The 13,319-nt window shown below is 43.7% G+C and overlaps 1 protein-coding gene and 1 long non-coding RNA gene across 4 annotated transcripts in view; one reads left to right on the plus strand and one right to left on the minus strand.

Annotated features, from left to right (window-relative positions):
• ZBTB8A (zinc finger and BTB domain containing 8A) overlaps nucleotides 1-2,934 on the minus strand; it is a 58,520-nt gene extending 55,586 nt beyond the window's left edge. For both annotated transcript variants that reach the window (XM_082411662.1, XM_082411661.1), the window contains exon 1: nucleotides 2,355-2,934. The gene's annotated coding sequence lies outside the window, so the exon portion shown is untranslated. The remainder of the gene's footprint in view (nucleotides 1-2,354) is intronic.
• The window catches only part of LOC309637447, a 188,285-nt gene continuing 177,320 nt past the window's right edge, over nucleotides 2,355-13,319 (plus strand). For both annotated transcript variants that reach the window (XR_014250547.1, XR_014250548.1), the window contains exon 1: nucleotides 2,355-2,491. This is a non-coding gene — a long non-coding RNA (uncharacterized lncRNA). The remainder of the gene's footprint in view (nucleotides 2,492-13,319) is intronic.

Genomic DNA, 13,319 nt, shown 5'->3' on the forward strand with positions numbered 1-13,319 from the left:
AGATGGTATTTAAAGTAAAGACCAAAGGAGGTGAGAGAGAGTCATTTGGGCACCTGGAGGAAGGGTGTTCCAGGCAGATGGGACGGCAAGTGCAAAGACTCTGAGGTGAAGCAGGAAAGGAGGATTGGAGGAACATCAAGGAGGGCTGGGGAGAGCAATGAGAGATGGAGTCAGAAAGGAAGGACAGATCGTGAGGCAGGTAGGACATCATGGGACCAGTTCCTGTAGGACTTTGTAGACTACTTAGGGGCCTTTGGCTTTTGGTCTGAGTAAGATGGGGAGCCATTGAAGATGGGGAGCCACTGACCAATTCTGAGCAAAGAAGTGACAAAAACTTCACTCAAGGGGATCAAAAAGCTTGCACCAAATCCTTTAAATATTATAAACATATAGTTAGGTCACTGAAAAGGTTGAGCCTCTTAGATGTAAGTTCCATTTTACCTAGAAAATAAGATTTAAATGATATAGGATGAATCAAGTATTACCCTATCTTACAAACTTTGGGGCTCAAATCATCAACAGCAGAGCTGGTGATTTCAAGGCCATGAGATAAAGTCTGGCAGAGGGCCGTCTTTCATGGGGTTGGAAATTTACATGACTTGGAAGAAGCCTAGGTCCTCATGATGCCTCCTTCTGACATTTTACAGCCAAACCCAAACATGCCCATTTGGCCAAGGGTGGCAGGTTAGATTCTCACTTCCCATTTAATGCTTGTGTGGCCAGAGGTGCTCCCAGGAATAAAGATATCTGATCCGTGGTTATCAGTGAAGGGCTCTTCTTGTTCCAGGGGTCTCACAAACCCAACCATACCCGAGGCTTGGGGAAGATTACAGAAGTTTGAGCCTTGGTTCTTCTGCTGAGGATTTTAGACTTGTTTCTGATAAAGATCAGTTAAGGTCTTTAGAGCACGGTAGCGATATGACTTGCTTACCTGGAAGACTCTGGAGGTGACTTTAGGAGGAAATAAAGAGCAAGAACAGGAGGCAAGGGCGCTGGAAGGCTGCCACCGGTCACCTGGCTTAATGCTTAAATGCTTAATGTGTTTCCTCACCTAGAAAGTGGAAAAAGCATCAGCCTGACTGGGTGGTTGTTTTATGTGAAATAATTCATACAGGCGAAAGCACTCCATTTACTAAAGTTCTGCAAATATAAACGTTTATTAAGAACAGAAGTAATACTGACGTGTGTAGTTTAAAAGCCCAATAGGTGAGAATCTACCGCTTCCAAACACGTCTTGGACTAAACCTAACACGATGTTATATGTCTACTGTATCTCAATTTAAAAGGGAAAAAAGAAAAAGGGGAGGGGGAAAAAAAACACGCCTTTGAACGATACAGAGCCTGGCTACTGACACAATCAATAATAAATAAGCACATTTGAAGGGGAAGGGGCCAAACCGCTATTAACTTACAAAAGATGCCGTCTGCATAGGTAGGAAGTGCGTCTGTGTGGGTCCGTCATAAAACAATAATTATAGCACAATATTTGTTAGGTATAGTAAGTCTGCCTTGGGTTCTAAGCTCGGATCTGTCGCATCACGATATAAAACCAAAGGATGAAGGATGTACGGAGAAACTCGGACCACTGCCCAGGCAGCCACCTTCCCGAGGAAGCGCCCGGGGCCGAAGGGGTGAAGCCCCAGACCTCGGCCGCCCCATCCCGCGGGCCATCCATCACTCGCCGCGCAGCCCGAGCCCGGCCAGCCGCCGACCCTCCGGGAGTCCGCGGCGCCCGACGGCTCCAGACACGCCCGGCACCGGCCCCGCGCCGCCTTCCAGCCGCCGCCGCCAGGAGGCTCCGCGCGCCTTCCCGCCTTTCCCCGCGCCGCGGCCGAGCCGGGCCGGGCGGCCAGGCGGGCGCGGCGCTCGGCGGGGGCGGCCGGGCGGGCGCGGGCGGCGACGGCGCGGCCATTGTCCCGCTGCCCCTCCCGGGCGCGCAGGCGGGCAGGGCCGGGCGGCTGGGCAGGCGCGGCGGCCGCGCAGTCCGGGAACCGGTGCGCCCCGCGGCCGCCCGCCTCTCCTCGCCGGCCGCCGTCCCGAGGCCGGGTCCTTTGCGCCAGCCGGCCGCGCCTCCTTTGTGACCGTCTCCAGACCCTCGGAGCCGACGCACCGCCGCCGCTGCGCCCCGGGCTGCAAATGGCGCCCGCTCGCCTCTGCGCCTCCCGCCGCTCTCCCGGGCCGGGGACGTCCGGGGGGCGCCGCACCCGGGCCGCATCCTCGCCGCTGCCGCCGCCCGGGGCCAAAGCCCGCGGCGCCTTAGCCCGCGCCCCCGCCCGCAGCGAGGCTCGCGGGCCCGTCCCGGGCTGCCCCGACGCCCCGCCCGCCCTCCGCCCGCGCCGCGCGCAGCCACTTACCGCGGGCCGAGGCGCACCGGCGGGTCGCGTGCGCGGGCCGGGGTAAGATTCCCGGTTCTCGGCAGGGGAAATACCCCCTTTCGAAGCCGTTCCTTTGCGCCCTAAAACAAGTAGCCCCAACGTGAGAGAAACAAAAGGTATTTGCTGACGTGGGCGTTGGACAGAAACGCCCGAGGGCTGGGGACACAATTAAAGGGGCAACGCACAGATTTCAGGCACCAACCAGCAGCTTCGCCCACTCCCCTGCCCTTGCCTACACCCCGCTGCACCCTCCAGAGGCACTGGGGTGCCCGGATCCCCTAGCAGTTGACTACAGAGTCATTATTTAGTCAGGAGCTTAAATTTTAAATTGTACTTTACGTTGGGAAAGGCGCCTCCGGAGGGCAGAAGGGCTGGATTTCTAGGATCTGGGGAATTTGGTTTAGGAAAGAGGGAGGGACTTAGGCGTGCCCACAATTACTGTGTAAGTACATGTGACATTATTGTACTTAAGTTTAGCAACGTCAAATGGAAGAGATCTGCACAGAATTTTTCCCTTTATTGAAGCACTCGTTTTAGTCGGGGATAACCTTTTCTAAATCTCTACAGGTCACAAGCATTTTCTTTGAAGAGGATAACCCAAGAAGCTGAGATAAGAGAAAATAACTCTTGGTTAAGTTCAGAGAAAAATATAAAACTAGTAAGAATAGCAGGTTTTGTGTTTTCAAATACAAAAATTCATTGTATATCAAGCCTTTCTTCTGACATACTTATGTCCCTAATATTTAGAGTTCTGACGTCAGGTTATATATTTGCTAAAATCTTAAGTCACTGAATTTTCATTGTTACTACGGAAACAATTCTATAAACTAAATTAGTTTTCTAGTTCCTTATGTTGGGATCAGGTACTGAAAAGTACTGTGATATAGTAAAACTGAAAAAAAGACTAAAATTTTCAAAACATTTAGTTTTTGATGGATTTCTCTCTTATGTCATACTCAGTTATACTGGACAAAGTTTATTACTTTGGTTTGATCATAATTAGCTATGCGTTTTGAGGATCATACTCTCTACTAGAAGGATACAAAATATTCACAACTATCTCTTAATGTCACTTCTGTATTACTCTTGAGTTGTTTTCCTATTTAGTTGCATTTCCTCACATTCTGAACAGGTAATTGAAAACGCGTTTGAAAGCCACTTGGTATCAGGAGTGTTGGATGTACTCAAACTCTTTTGCTAGCATCCCCATTCAGAATTCTCCCAGAAAGACCTGGGCATTGTTATAGCAAAAGGGTTTTTTTTGTTTTGTTTTGTTTTTTTAGCCTTAATTAATTAAAACATGCAAAAGAATTCTACAAACTTGTTCCTCAAGAGAGCACATCAGATGGGTGATAAACTCTTTGTTTCAAGGAAGAAGTAATGGGAATTTTTTTCCCTCAACTTCCCCCTCTAGCTTCTGCAACTCCTTTATATATTTGGAGAATTCCTTACATTATGAGTAATTGGTAGGAGGTGGAATCTGCCTTCTGCAACAGAATCTGGAAATGCCAGTGACTTGCTTTCCCAGAATCCCTTGTGGATAAGACAATGGCCAGGATCTATACTTTGATAATCGGATGCACCCACCAGGGACTTTGAAGAGGGAGCTGTGAGAAGCAGGAAACGCAAAGAATCTTTTCTGGCAGTGGTGATAGTTACAGCAAGATAGTATCTCCAGGTGCCACAGTGGCAGTGCCGCTAGTGGCAGTATCCCCTGTCCAGTGCCAGTGCTATCAGTGGTACCAGCTGCCGTGGCTCTGCTGAGAGCAGTGTTGGTATCCTCACCAGACCAGTTCTGTGGTATGACTTGGCTATTGTTTCTGCCTGGTTAGCATAGGCTCCAATCCCTGTGCTTTGCTCTTCCTGTGATTCTGTGAACTTTTAATACATTCATTTCTGTTTAAATCAGCCAAGGCCAGTCTCTGTGCAACTAAGAACACTAACTAGTACAAAATGTTAAAAGGCATTTGGACATATGGCCTGAAGCTTAATAGATAAAATTGTTGGAGGTAAAATGTAGTCATCAATGTTGTATAGATGGGAATTAAAACCATGAATATAGGTAGAAAAGAGAATATGAAGTAAGAGAAGAAACTAAGAACCAAGCATCACCAACTTCATCATCTAGTGGCTGGCTAGAGGAAGGTGAAATTGCAAATGAGTCTAAGAAGTGACTAGAGTAGAAGGAAGAGATGTGGGATAGTGTGGTGTTACAGAAACTAGAAGAGAGTAATTCAAGAAGAGAGAATTGGACAATAGTGTTAAATACTTCTCTTAGCAGTCTAAGAGAAAAAGTCTATTAGATTTAAAAACTTGGAAATCATTGACTTCAGAGAACATTATTAAGCTTGAAAGAAGGGAGCAAAATCCAGATTATCGGACTACGTGGGGATGAAGAAATAGAGATGGTGAGAATAGACAACTCTTGAGAGATTTGGTTATAAAGGGTGATATTCCAATTACTATTGCTGTGTAAAAAGCCAACCCAAACATAGTGGCATAAATCAAAGATTATTTCATTGTGCTCATGGATTCCATGTGTTGCAGGAAGGTGGACCCCTTCTAGGGCCCAAGAGTGGGCTCTTGTCTAACACTCAGAAATGAATTGTCTGAGGAGACACAAGTGCTGACAAAGCAAGAGACTTTACTGGGAAGGGGCGTCCAGGTGGAGAGCAGCAGGGTAAGGGAGCCCAGGAGAACGGCCCTACCACGTGGCTCTCGGTCTCAGGTTTTATGGTAATGGGGTTAGTTTCTGGGTTGTGTCTGGCCAATCATTCTGACTCAGGGTCCTTCCTGGTGGCGCGCATCACTCAGCCAAGATGGATTCCAACGAGAAGGATTCTGAGAGGTTGGTAGGAGATATGGACTGGCATCTCTTCTCTCCTTTTGACCTTTCCTGAATTCTTCTGGTTGGTGGTAGCTTGTTAGTTCCACATTCCTTACCAGGACCTCCTGTTGTAAGATAACTCAAGCAAGTGGTTACTATCTTGTGTGGCCAGAGCGGGCGGTTTCAGTCAGTGGTTCCCCTAACACATGGGTCAAGAATTTGACAAGTCACAGCAGAGATGGCTTGTCTCTGTTCCACAATGTCTGGAGTCTCAGCTGGGAAGGCTCAAATGGCTGAGGGTGACTTGAACTGCTGGGAACTGGAATCACCTGGAGGTTTCTTCACTGACAGATCTAGTACCAAGGCTGGTGTAGCCAAAATTCAGCCTCTGTACCCTGGTACCGAATTGAACCTCGGAGACAGAATTTTGGGTGAAGTAGAAAAGAATAGGTTTATTGCTTTGCCAAGCAAAGGGGGCCTCAGAGGGATAATGCCCTCAAAACTGTGTGTCCCGAACTGGAGGGGATAGTGAGGAGTTTTACAGTAATGGTTCAAAGAGGAGGGTATGATCAGCTTGTGGACATTCTTCTGATTGGTTGGTGGTGAGGCAACTGGGAGTCAGCACCATCAGCCTTCTGGTTCCAACCAGAAGGGGTCTGTGTGCTTGTGGACAGCATACAGTTAACTTTTTTCACCTCATGGGGTTTTAGTATCTTCAAAACAACTCAAAGACATTGTTATGTATAGCCCTTGAGGAGGAACCAGGTCCCTGCCCCAAGGCTGTACTATTGTTTCTTGACGCTCCTCCCTTGTCTCCGCATCCTCTCCCTTCCCTGATTAGCAACTGTTTGAACCTGCCCTTTGGAACTCAGGGAAGATCGTGGAGGCTGAATGAAGCCTATTTCCTGTAATCAAGAAATGGGGGCCACAGAAAGACTTTTGTGCCCAAGAGCCCCGCAGTGTCTGCTCTGTTTCACTGGGACTACTTGAAAACTAGGCTCAGCTGTGACTGTCATCTGGAGCCCTACACATGGCCTCTTCATGTGACTTGAGCTTGCAGCATGCTGGCTGGGTTCTGAAAGGGAGTGTCTCCAAGAGAGAGCATACCAAGAGGGGGTATTTCAAGAAAACTAGGAAGGAACTGCACAATCTTTTATACCCAGCTACAGAAGTTGCATTGCCTCACTTGCCATATTCCATTGGTTAAAGTAGTCACAAGCCTACCAAGATTCAAGAAGAAGGGGATATAGCTACGATCTCTTAAGGGGAAGAATCTCAGAGAATTTGAGGCTATGTTTTAAAGCTATTCCAGGCAAAGAGACAGGGTATTAGCTGGAAGGGGATATACATAAAAGACTTTAAAATGTTTAATGATGATGGAAAGCATGAAGATGAGAGGGAGATACTGAATATTCAGGAGGAACAATTAATAGTGGCTGAATCTCTACAAATTCAGGGAGAAGAAGATCAAAATCTCAAATAGAGGAGCAGCCCCTAGATCAGAAAAGTGATAACACTGCTATCCCCATTGAAATTGGGTGGGGGCAAAGAGAAGAGTATGGATAGGTGTGTTGGTTTTAAAATGCCCACATATTGACACTGCTCCCTTCAAGAGGTAGATCCTAATTCCCCTCTGCATGAGTGTGAGCTGGACTTAGTGACTTGCTTCTAAATAATAGAATAAAGCAGAAATGATAGTGTTGGATTTCAGAGTCTTGGTGATACATGGGAAAGCAGCGTCCTGCTTTTTCTTTCTGTCTCGGATCAGTTGCTCTGGGAGAAGCCAACTGCCTGAGGATGCTCAGGCAGCCATGTGGAGATGAACAGAGGCTTCCTGCCAATAGCCATGTGAGTGATCCATCTTGGAGTGCATCCTCCCACCCTAGACAAGCCTTCAGCTGACTGCAGCCCCAGCTAACAGCTTGACTGAACCCTCAGGAGAGACCCTGAGCCAGAACCAACCAGCCAAGCTGCTCCTGAATTCCTGACCCTGATAAACCTTGTGAAGTAATCAATGTTTGTTGTTTTAAGCCATTAAGTTGTGGGGGTAATTTTTTATGAAGCAATAGACAACTTATACAGATTGTGGTGATTAAAAGTGCTATCATAACAGGGACTTCCCTGGTGGTCCAGTGGTAAAGAATCCACCTTCCAACGCAAGGGACACGGGTTTGATCCCTGGTCGGGAACTAAGATCCCACATGCCATGGGGCAACTAAGCCCGTGCGCCACAGCTACTGAGCCTGCACACCTCAACTAGAGAGAGAAAACCCACACACCACAACTAGAGAGAAGCCCACATGCTGCAATGAAGAGCCCATGTGCCACAACAAAAAGATCCCGCATGCCTCAATGAAGATACCGCATGCCACAACGAAGACCTGACACAGCCAAAAATAAAAATAAATAAAATAACTATTTTTTTAAAAAGTACTACCATTGGGCTTCCCTGGTGGTGCAGTGGTTAAGAATCCACCTGCCAGTGCAGGGGACACGGGTTCGAGCCCTGGTCCAGGAAGATCCCGCATGTCGCGGAGCAACTAAGCCCCTACGCCACAACTACTGAGCCCATGCTCTAGAGCCCGTGAGCCACAACTACTGAAGCCCACGCACCTAAAGCCCGTGCTCTGCAGCAAGAGAAGCCACCACAATGAGAAGCCTGCACACCGCAACGAAGAGTAGCCCCCCGCTTACCACAACTAGAGAAAGCCCCTGCGCAGCAGCAAAGGCCCAGCACAGCCAAAAATAAATAAATAATTTTTTTTTTTTTTTAAAAAGTGCTACCATAACAAAAACCTAAAAATGTGACTTTGGAACTGAACAGTGGGTTGAAGCTGGAAGGACTTGTAGGTAAGTGTTAGTGAAATCTTGAGCCTTTCAAAAAATAGTAGAGTCCTGATTGCCTTTGAGGAAGCTGTAAATGAGGACTTAAAGGAAAGTCATAAAAATCTTACTGGACATTGAAGGAGATGGTGTCCTTGTTATGTACTGGCAGAAATTTAGCAACACTGTTGCCTACAGTAAAGCAAAAAGTAGAAAATGTACCTAGTGAATTGGGTACTCTAGCTAAGGAGATTTCCAAGCAGAGCATTGAAGGGGTCACCTGGTATCTTCTTGCCACTTGTAAAATATGAAAGAGAGAGCTAAACCAAAGCAAGGACTGTTAAACAAAAGGAAACCAGAGCTTGCTGGTTTTGAAAAGTCCTAGCCTCTCCAAGTGGTAAATGATGCTAAAATTAAGAAATGGCTTCTGAGAACAGATTAAGTGCCAGAAAACACAGTCTAAAGATGAAGTCAAGGGAGTAGCTGTAAAAGCCTTTAAGATAGAAGAAAGATCTAAGGTGGTACCTCAGAGCACTGTTCAGTTGATTTTAAAAGTCCTCTAAAGATTAAAGAATGTGACTCATGGATCCTCTCAATCAAACAATAGAATTCTAAGAAGTTTAAGGGCATTGTTCCTCAGCAGAGGGCCAGGATAGAGAAGAACTTATCTTGAAGAGCTTTGTGAGGGTGCCTTTTGTTTAACAGAGTGAACCTTAAGAAGATTCACAGGAGATCCATGTTTTTAAAAGACTGTTCAGAGGAACACTGCTTGGTTGGAAAGAGTCAAAGGCAATACAAAATGAAAAAATATCTTCTGACCCCCAAAATTCAACTAGTAGGATGCAATCTGTGCAAACTATGCAGTTGCAAACATGGGCTGTCTTTCATGCAAAAGGAAGAGTGACTCAGAGGGAAGAACCAAGAGCCCAGAAGGTAGAACCAAAAGCCATGGAGGATTATCACTAGGCCTTGAGTCCTAATCAAGGAATTTCCAACATTTGCCCAGCTGGATTTCAGAATTGCTATGGACCAATGATTCATTTGTTCCTGCATTTCTGCCCTTTTTGAATAGGAATGTCTATAGTGGGTATCTTATATGTACCCCCATTGCCTGTTTGGTGTGTATGAGGTAGATAACTTGTCTTTTTAGTTCATGGGTCTTCAGATCAAAAGAAGCTGTACTTGAGGAGCTGTACTTAAGGAACTACACCCTTAGGCAGATGTGGATTAGAGTGGTCAGAGACTCAATGAGATGGAATTTTTAACCAGTCCCTGAAATACGAACTGGAAATTAATGGACAGAAAGGAAGGGAGTATATTTTCTGAATTGGGGCAGTGGTTTACTGATCATTGCTTCATTTGAATTCTGTTTGGCTGAGAGTGACAGAAAACCCAAAGTAACAATGGCTTAAACAAGGTGGAAGTTTATTTTTCTCTCACAAAAGAATCTGGAGGTAGCTTATCCAAGGCTAGTATAGGAGCTCCATTATATGAAGCCCTAAGGAAACCAGGCTGTTACCAACTCTCTGTTCTACCATTCCTAAAGTGTGGCACTCATGCTCCTATTCTAAAATGGACCTCCAACTCCACATTCCAAGCAGAAGGATAGAGGAAGGGGAGAAGAGGAATAAAGGGCATGTACTTGTTGTCTCTTAAGGAAAATTGTGGAACTGCCATATCACACTTTTATTTACATCCCATTGGCTAAAACTTAGTCTCATGGTCACATCTAGCTACAAGAGAATCTGGGAAATATAACCTTTAAACAAGGTAGTAATGTGTATAGCTACATGTTCTATTACCAAAGAAGAAAGAGAGAAAAGATACTGAGGGACAGCTAATAGCCTTCTATAGTCAATATTGTTACTTGTAGAGAATAGAATCCATTCTAGGTAGTTTAAACAGAAGGGGATCTATTAGGCAATATTAGATGGCTTATGAATCTCTAGGTGGTCCAGGGAATCATGTTTAATTGCTGAAAGTTCAGGACATTAGCAACCAAGAGAAACTGCCAACTGTACCACATGGCTATAGTTATAGAACTCCCAATGCTGTCTCTTCTTGATACTATGACATTAGGAATAGACAGGGCAGTCCCTGCCAGAGCTACCCCAGAAGAATCAAGTGCCTTCAGACTCTGCTTGCAAGAAGAGCTGATCTACCCATGAGTATGGCTTCTGCCTCACATTTCTCATTTCCTCCTTTCCAGTCTCAAGTCGATGCATCTTTTTGAACTATATAGCTTCAGGGGAGTCTAAGAAATATAGTTTCTAGCTTTCCAGCCTATGCAGTATAAGAATGCATACTAGAAATTGGGCCATTTGTAGAGATGTGGATGGATCTAGAATCTGTCATACAGAGTGAAGTAAGTCAGAAAGAGAAAAATATCATATATTAATGCATATATGTGGAATCTAGAAAAAATGGTACAGATGAACCCATTTGTAGGGCAGGAATAGAGACACAGATGTAGAGAACATGGTCACAGGGTGGGAAGGGGAGGGTGGGACGAACTGGGAGATTAGGATTGACATATATACACTACCATGTGTAAAATAGATAACTACTGGGAACCTGCTGTATAGCACAGGGAGCTCAGCTCAGTGCTCTGTGATGACCTAGATGAGTGGGATTGGAGGTGGGGGGTGGGAGGGAGGTCCAAGAGGGAGGGGATATATGTATACATATAGCTGATTCACTTCGTTGTACAGCAGAAACTAACACAACATTGTAAAGCAACTATACTTCAATTAAAAAAAAAAAGGCACACTATAAGGGGATTGGAAAGTATGTTTAGTGAGCCAATACACAGTATATGCAACAGTCCATCATTTTGTACACTAGTTATTCATACAACCTTCCCATAATTAAATTTCAAAAAACAACAATAGCAATAAAATAGTCCCACTTAATGTAATTCAGCTGTCATTTTAGAAAAAAAAAATTCTCACCCTGTCTGTGAAAGGGAATACCCAATGTCTCATCAGGAACTGCATCAATTTCTGGGAAATGTTCATATCTTATCTGTTCAGTCATAATATAATATTCCTTTTTTTTTTTTTTTTGGCTGCATTGGGTCTTCGTTGCTGCGCGCAGGTTTTCTCTAGCTGTGGCGAGCAGCAGCTACTCTTTGTTGAGGTGCGCGGGCTTCTCATTGTGGTGGCTTCTCTTGTTGCAGAGCATGGGCTCTAGGCACATGGGCTTCAGTAGTTGTGGCTCATGGACTCTAGAGCACAGGCTTAGTAGTTGTGGCGCACAGGCTCAGTTGCTCCGTGGCATGTGGGATCTTCCTGGACCAGGGATCGTACCCATGTCCCCTGCATTGGCAGGCGGATTCTTAACCACTGCACCACCAGGGAAGTCCCATAATATGATATTCTGTAATCAAGAAAGAAAATGGGTGTAGCTACTACGGTCCTATTTCTGAAACTGGTCACAAGGCAATAGTTGGCATTTATAATTTCCTTCCTCTACGCCCTAGTCTATGTTCCATATTACATAATATCTTTTGTCTCCTATGATCTTTTTTACCTCAAATCTATTTTATTAGATATTAGGATTACTCTCTTCTGGATTCTTTTGATTCATATATGCCTGTCATAGCTTTTTCTATCCTATTTTTAACCTTTCCTTTTTTCAAAAGAAATATATGCTTTGGTAAATCATATTGTTGGATTTTTAAAGCTGGTCTGAGAGTCTTGGCCTTTTAGTTTTGAATTTAATGCAATTACATTTATTGTATTTACAGTTAAATTCGGATTTACTTCTGTCATATTTTTTTAATTCTTTTCCCTTAGAGTTTATTACATGATATTGAATATTTTTCCCTGTGCTATAAAATAGGACCTTGTTGTTTACTGTCATATTATTTTATATTTTACATTTGCTTCATGTTTTATTTATTTTATGCTATTGTTGTTGTTCTTCCATATAGTCCATTGGCTATATTGAGTTTTCTTCTGCTGATTTAAAAGTTATATATTTATATTTTGTTTGAATTGTGGTTGCCCTTAATTTATTACCTATATTCATGTTTGTTTGTTTGTTTTACCCTTTTGGATAATTAAATATATAAATATATATTTCTTCCACTTAACAAGCAAATACTTAAGCACACCCTCATGTCTCTTTTTCTCCACCCTCTGCCAATATTGATATTTTGGTAATGGATTTTTTTTTCTCTTTTTATCTTATTTGACATAAACCTTTTTTCTTTAAAGACAAAGATAAACTTTACCAAAGTATTTGAACACTCTTATTTCTTCCATCTCTTGGAGCATCTCCCAGATTTGTTTCTCATCCTGAGTACTTTCTTCAAGATCCTTTTTTAAAAAAATATTTATTTATTTGGCTGTATGGGATCTTTCTTGTGGCATGTGGGATCTAGTTCCCTGACCAGGGATTGAACCCAGGGCCCCTGCATTGGGAGCGCAGAGTCTTAGCCACTGGACCACCAAGAAAGTCCCAAGATTGTTTTTAGATGTTTGTCTTTGTGCAGCAAAGCATCTAAGGCTTCGTGTGATGGAGAATATGTTTATTATGCTCTAATATTTGAATGACAATTTGACTGGATATAAAATTCTAGAATCAGAGTTCTCTTCCTTTGGTACTTTAAAGCATACTGCTCTATTCTTATCTTGCATCCAGTGTTGCTGCTGAGTAGTATGATATCAATTTGCTCTTCCTATGGGGACCTTTACAATTTTCTCTTTGTCTTTGATATTCTTACATTTTACATTTGATATTCTTAGATTTTGTTATAATGTGTCTAGATTTTCCCTTAATGCTCCTGTTTGGCACTCTATGGGCTCTTTTAGTCTAACACCTTTGATCCTTCTTTAATTCTGTGAAGCTTACCTTCATTATTTAAAATTTTATTTACTCCTCTCCATTTTCCCCCTTCCTTCTGGGACCCCTAATTTTCTAGATGTTGACATTTCTGCTCCTATCCTCCATGTCTCTTGACTTTTCTTTTTATATTCTTTTTGTCCTTTCTTGCTATTTTATGGGAAATTTCTTCAATATGGTCTTGAAATTTACTATTTTTTCTTCACCCGTATCTGTCCTTCCATTTATTCTATCTCTTGTGTTCTTTCTTTCAAGTATTACATTTAAATGCTAATATTTCTTCGTGGCTATTTTTTATGATTTCTCATTATTGCCTCATATTGTTAATGTAATCTGTTATCTAAGTATATTTATCATTCCTATCTTAAAACTTTGATCCTTTTATTCCAATATTTCTTCGATTATATGTATGTAATTGTGTGTGTGTGATTTACTTTGTGGTTTTT

Source organism: Balaenoptera physalus, assembly GCF_965194825.1.
Source record: "Balaenoptera physalus genome assembly, chromosome: 1".
NCBI classification, from domain to species: Eukaryota; Metazoa; Chordata; class Mammalia; order Artiodactyla; family Balaenopteridae; genus Balaenoptera; species Balaenoptera physalus.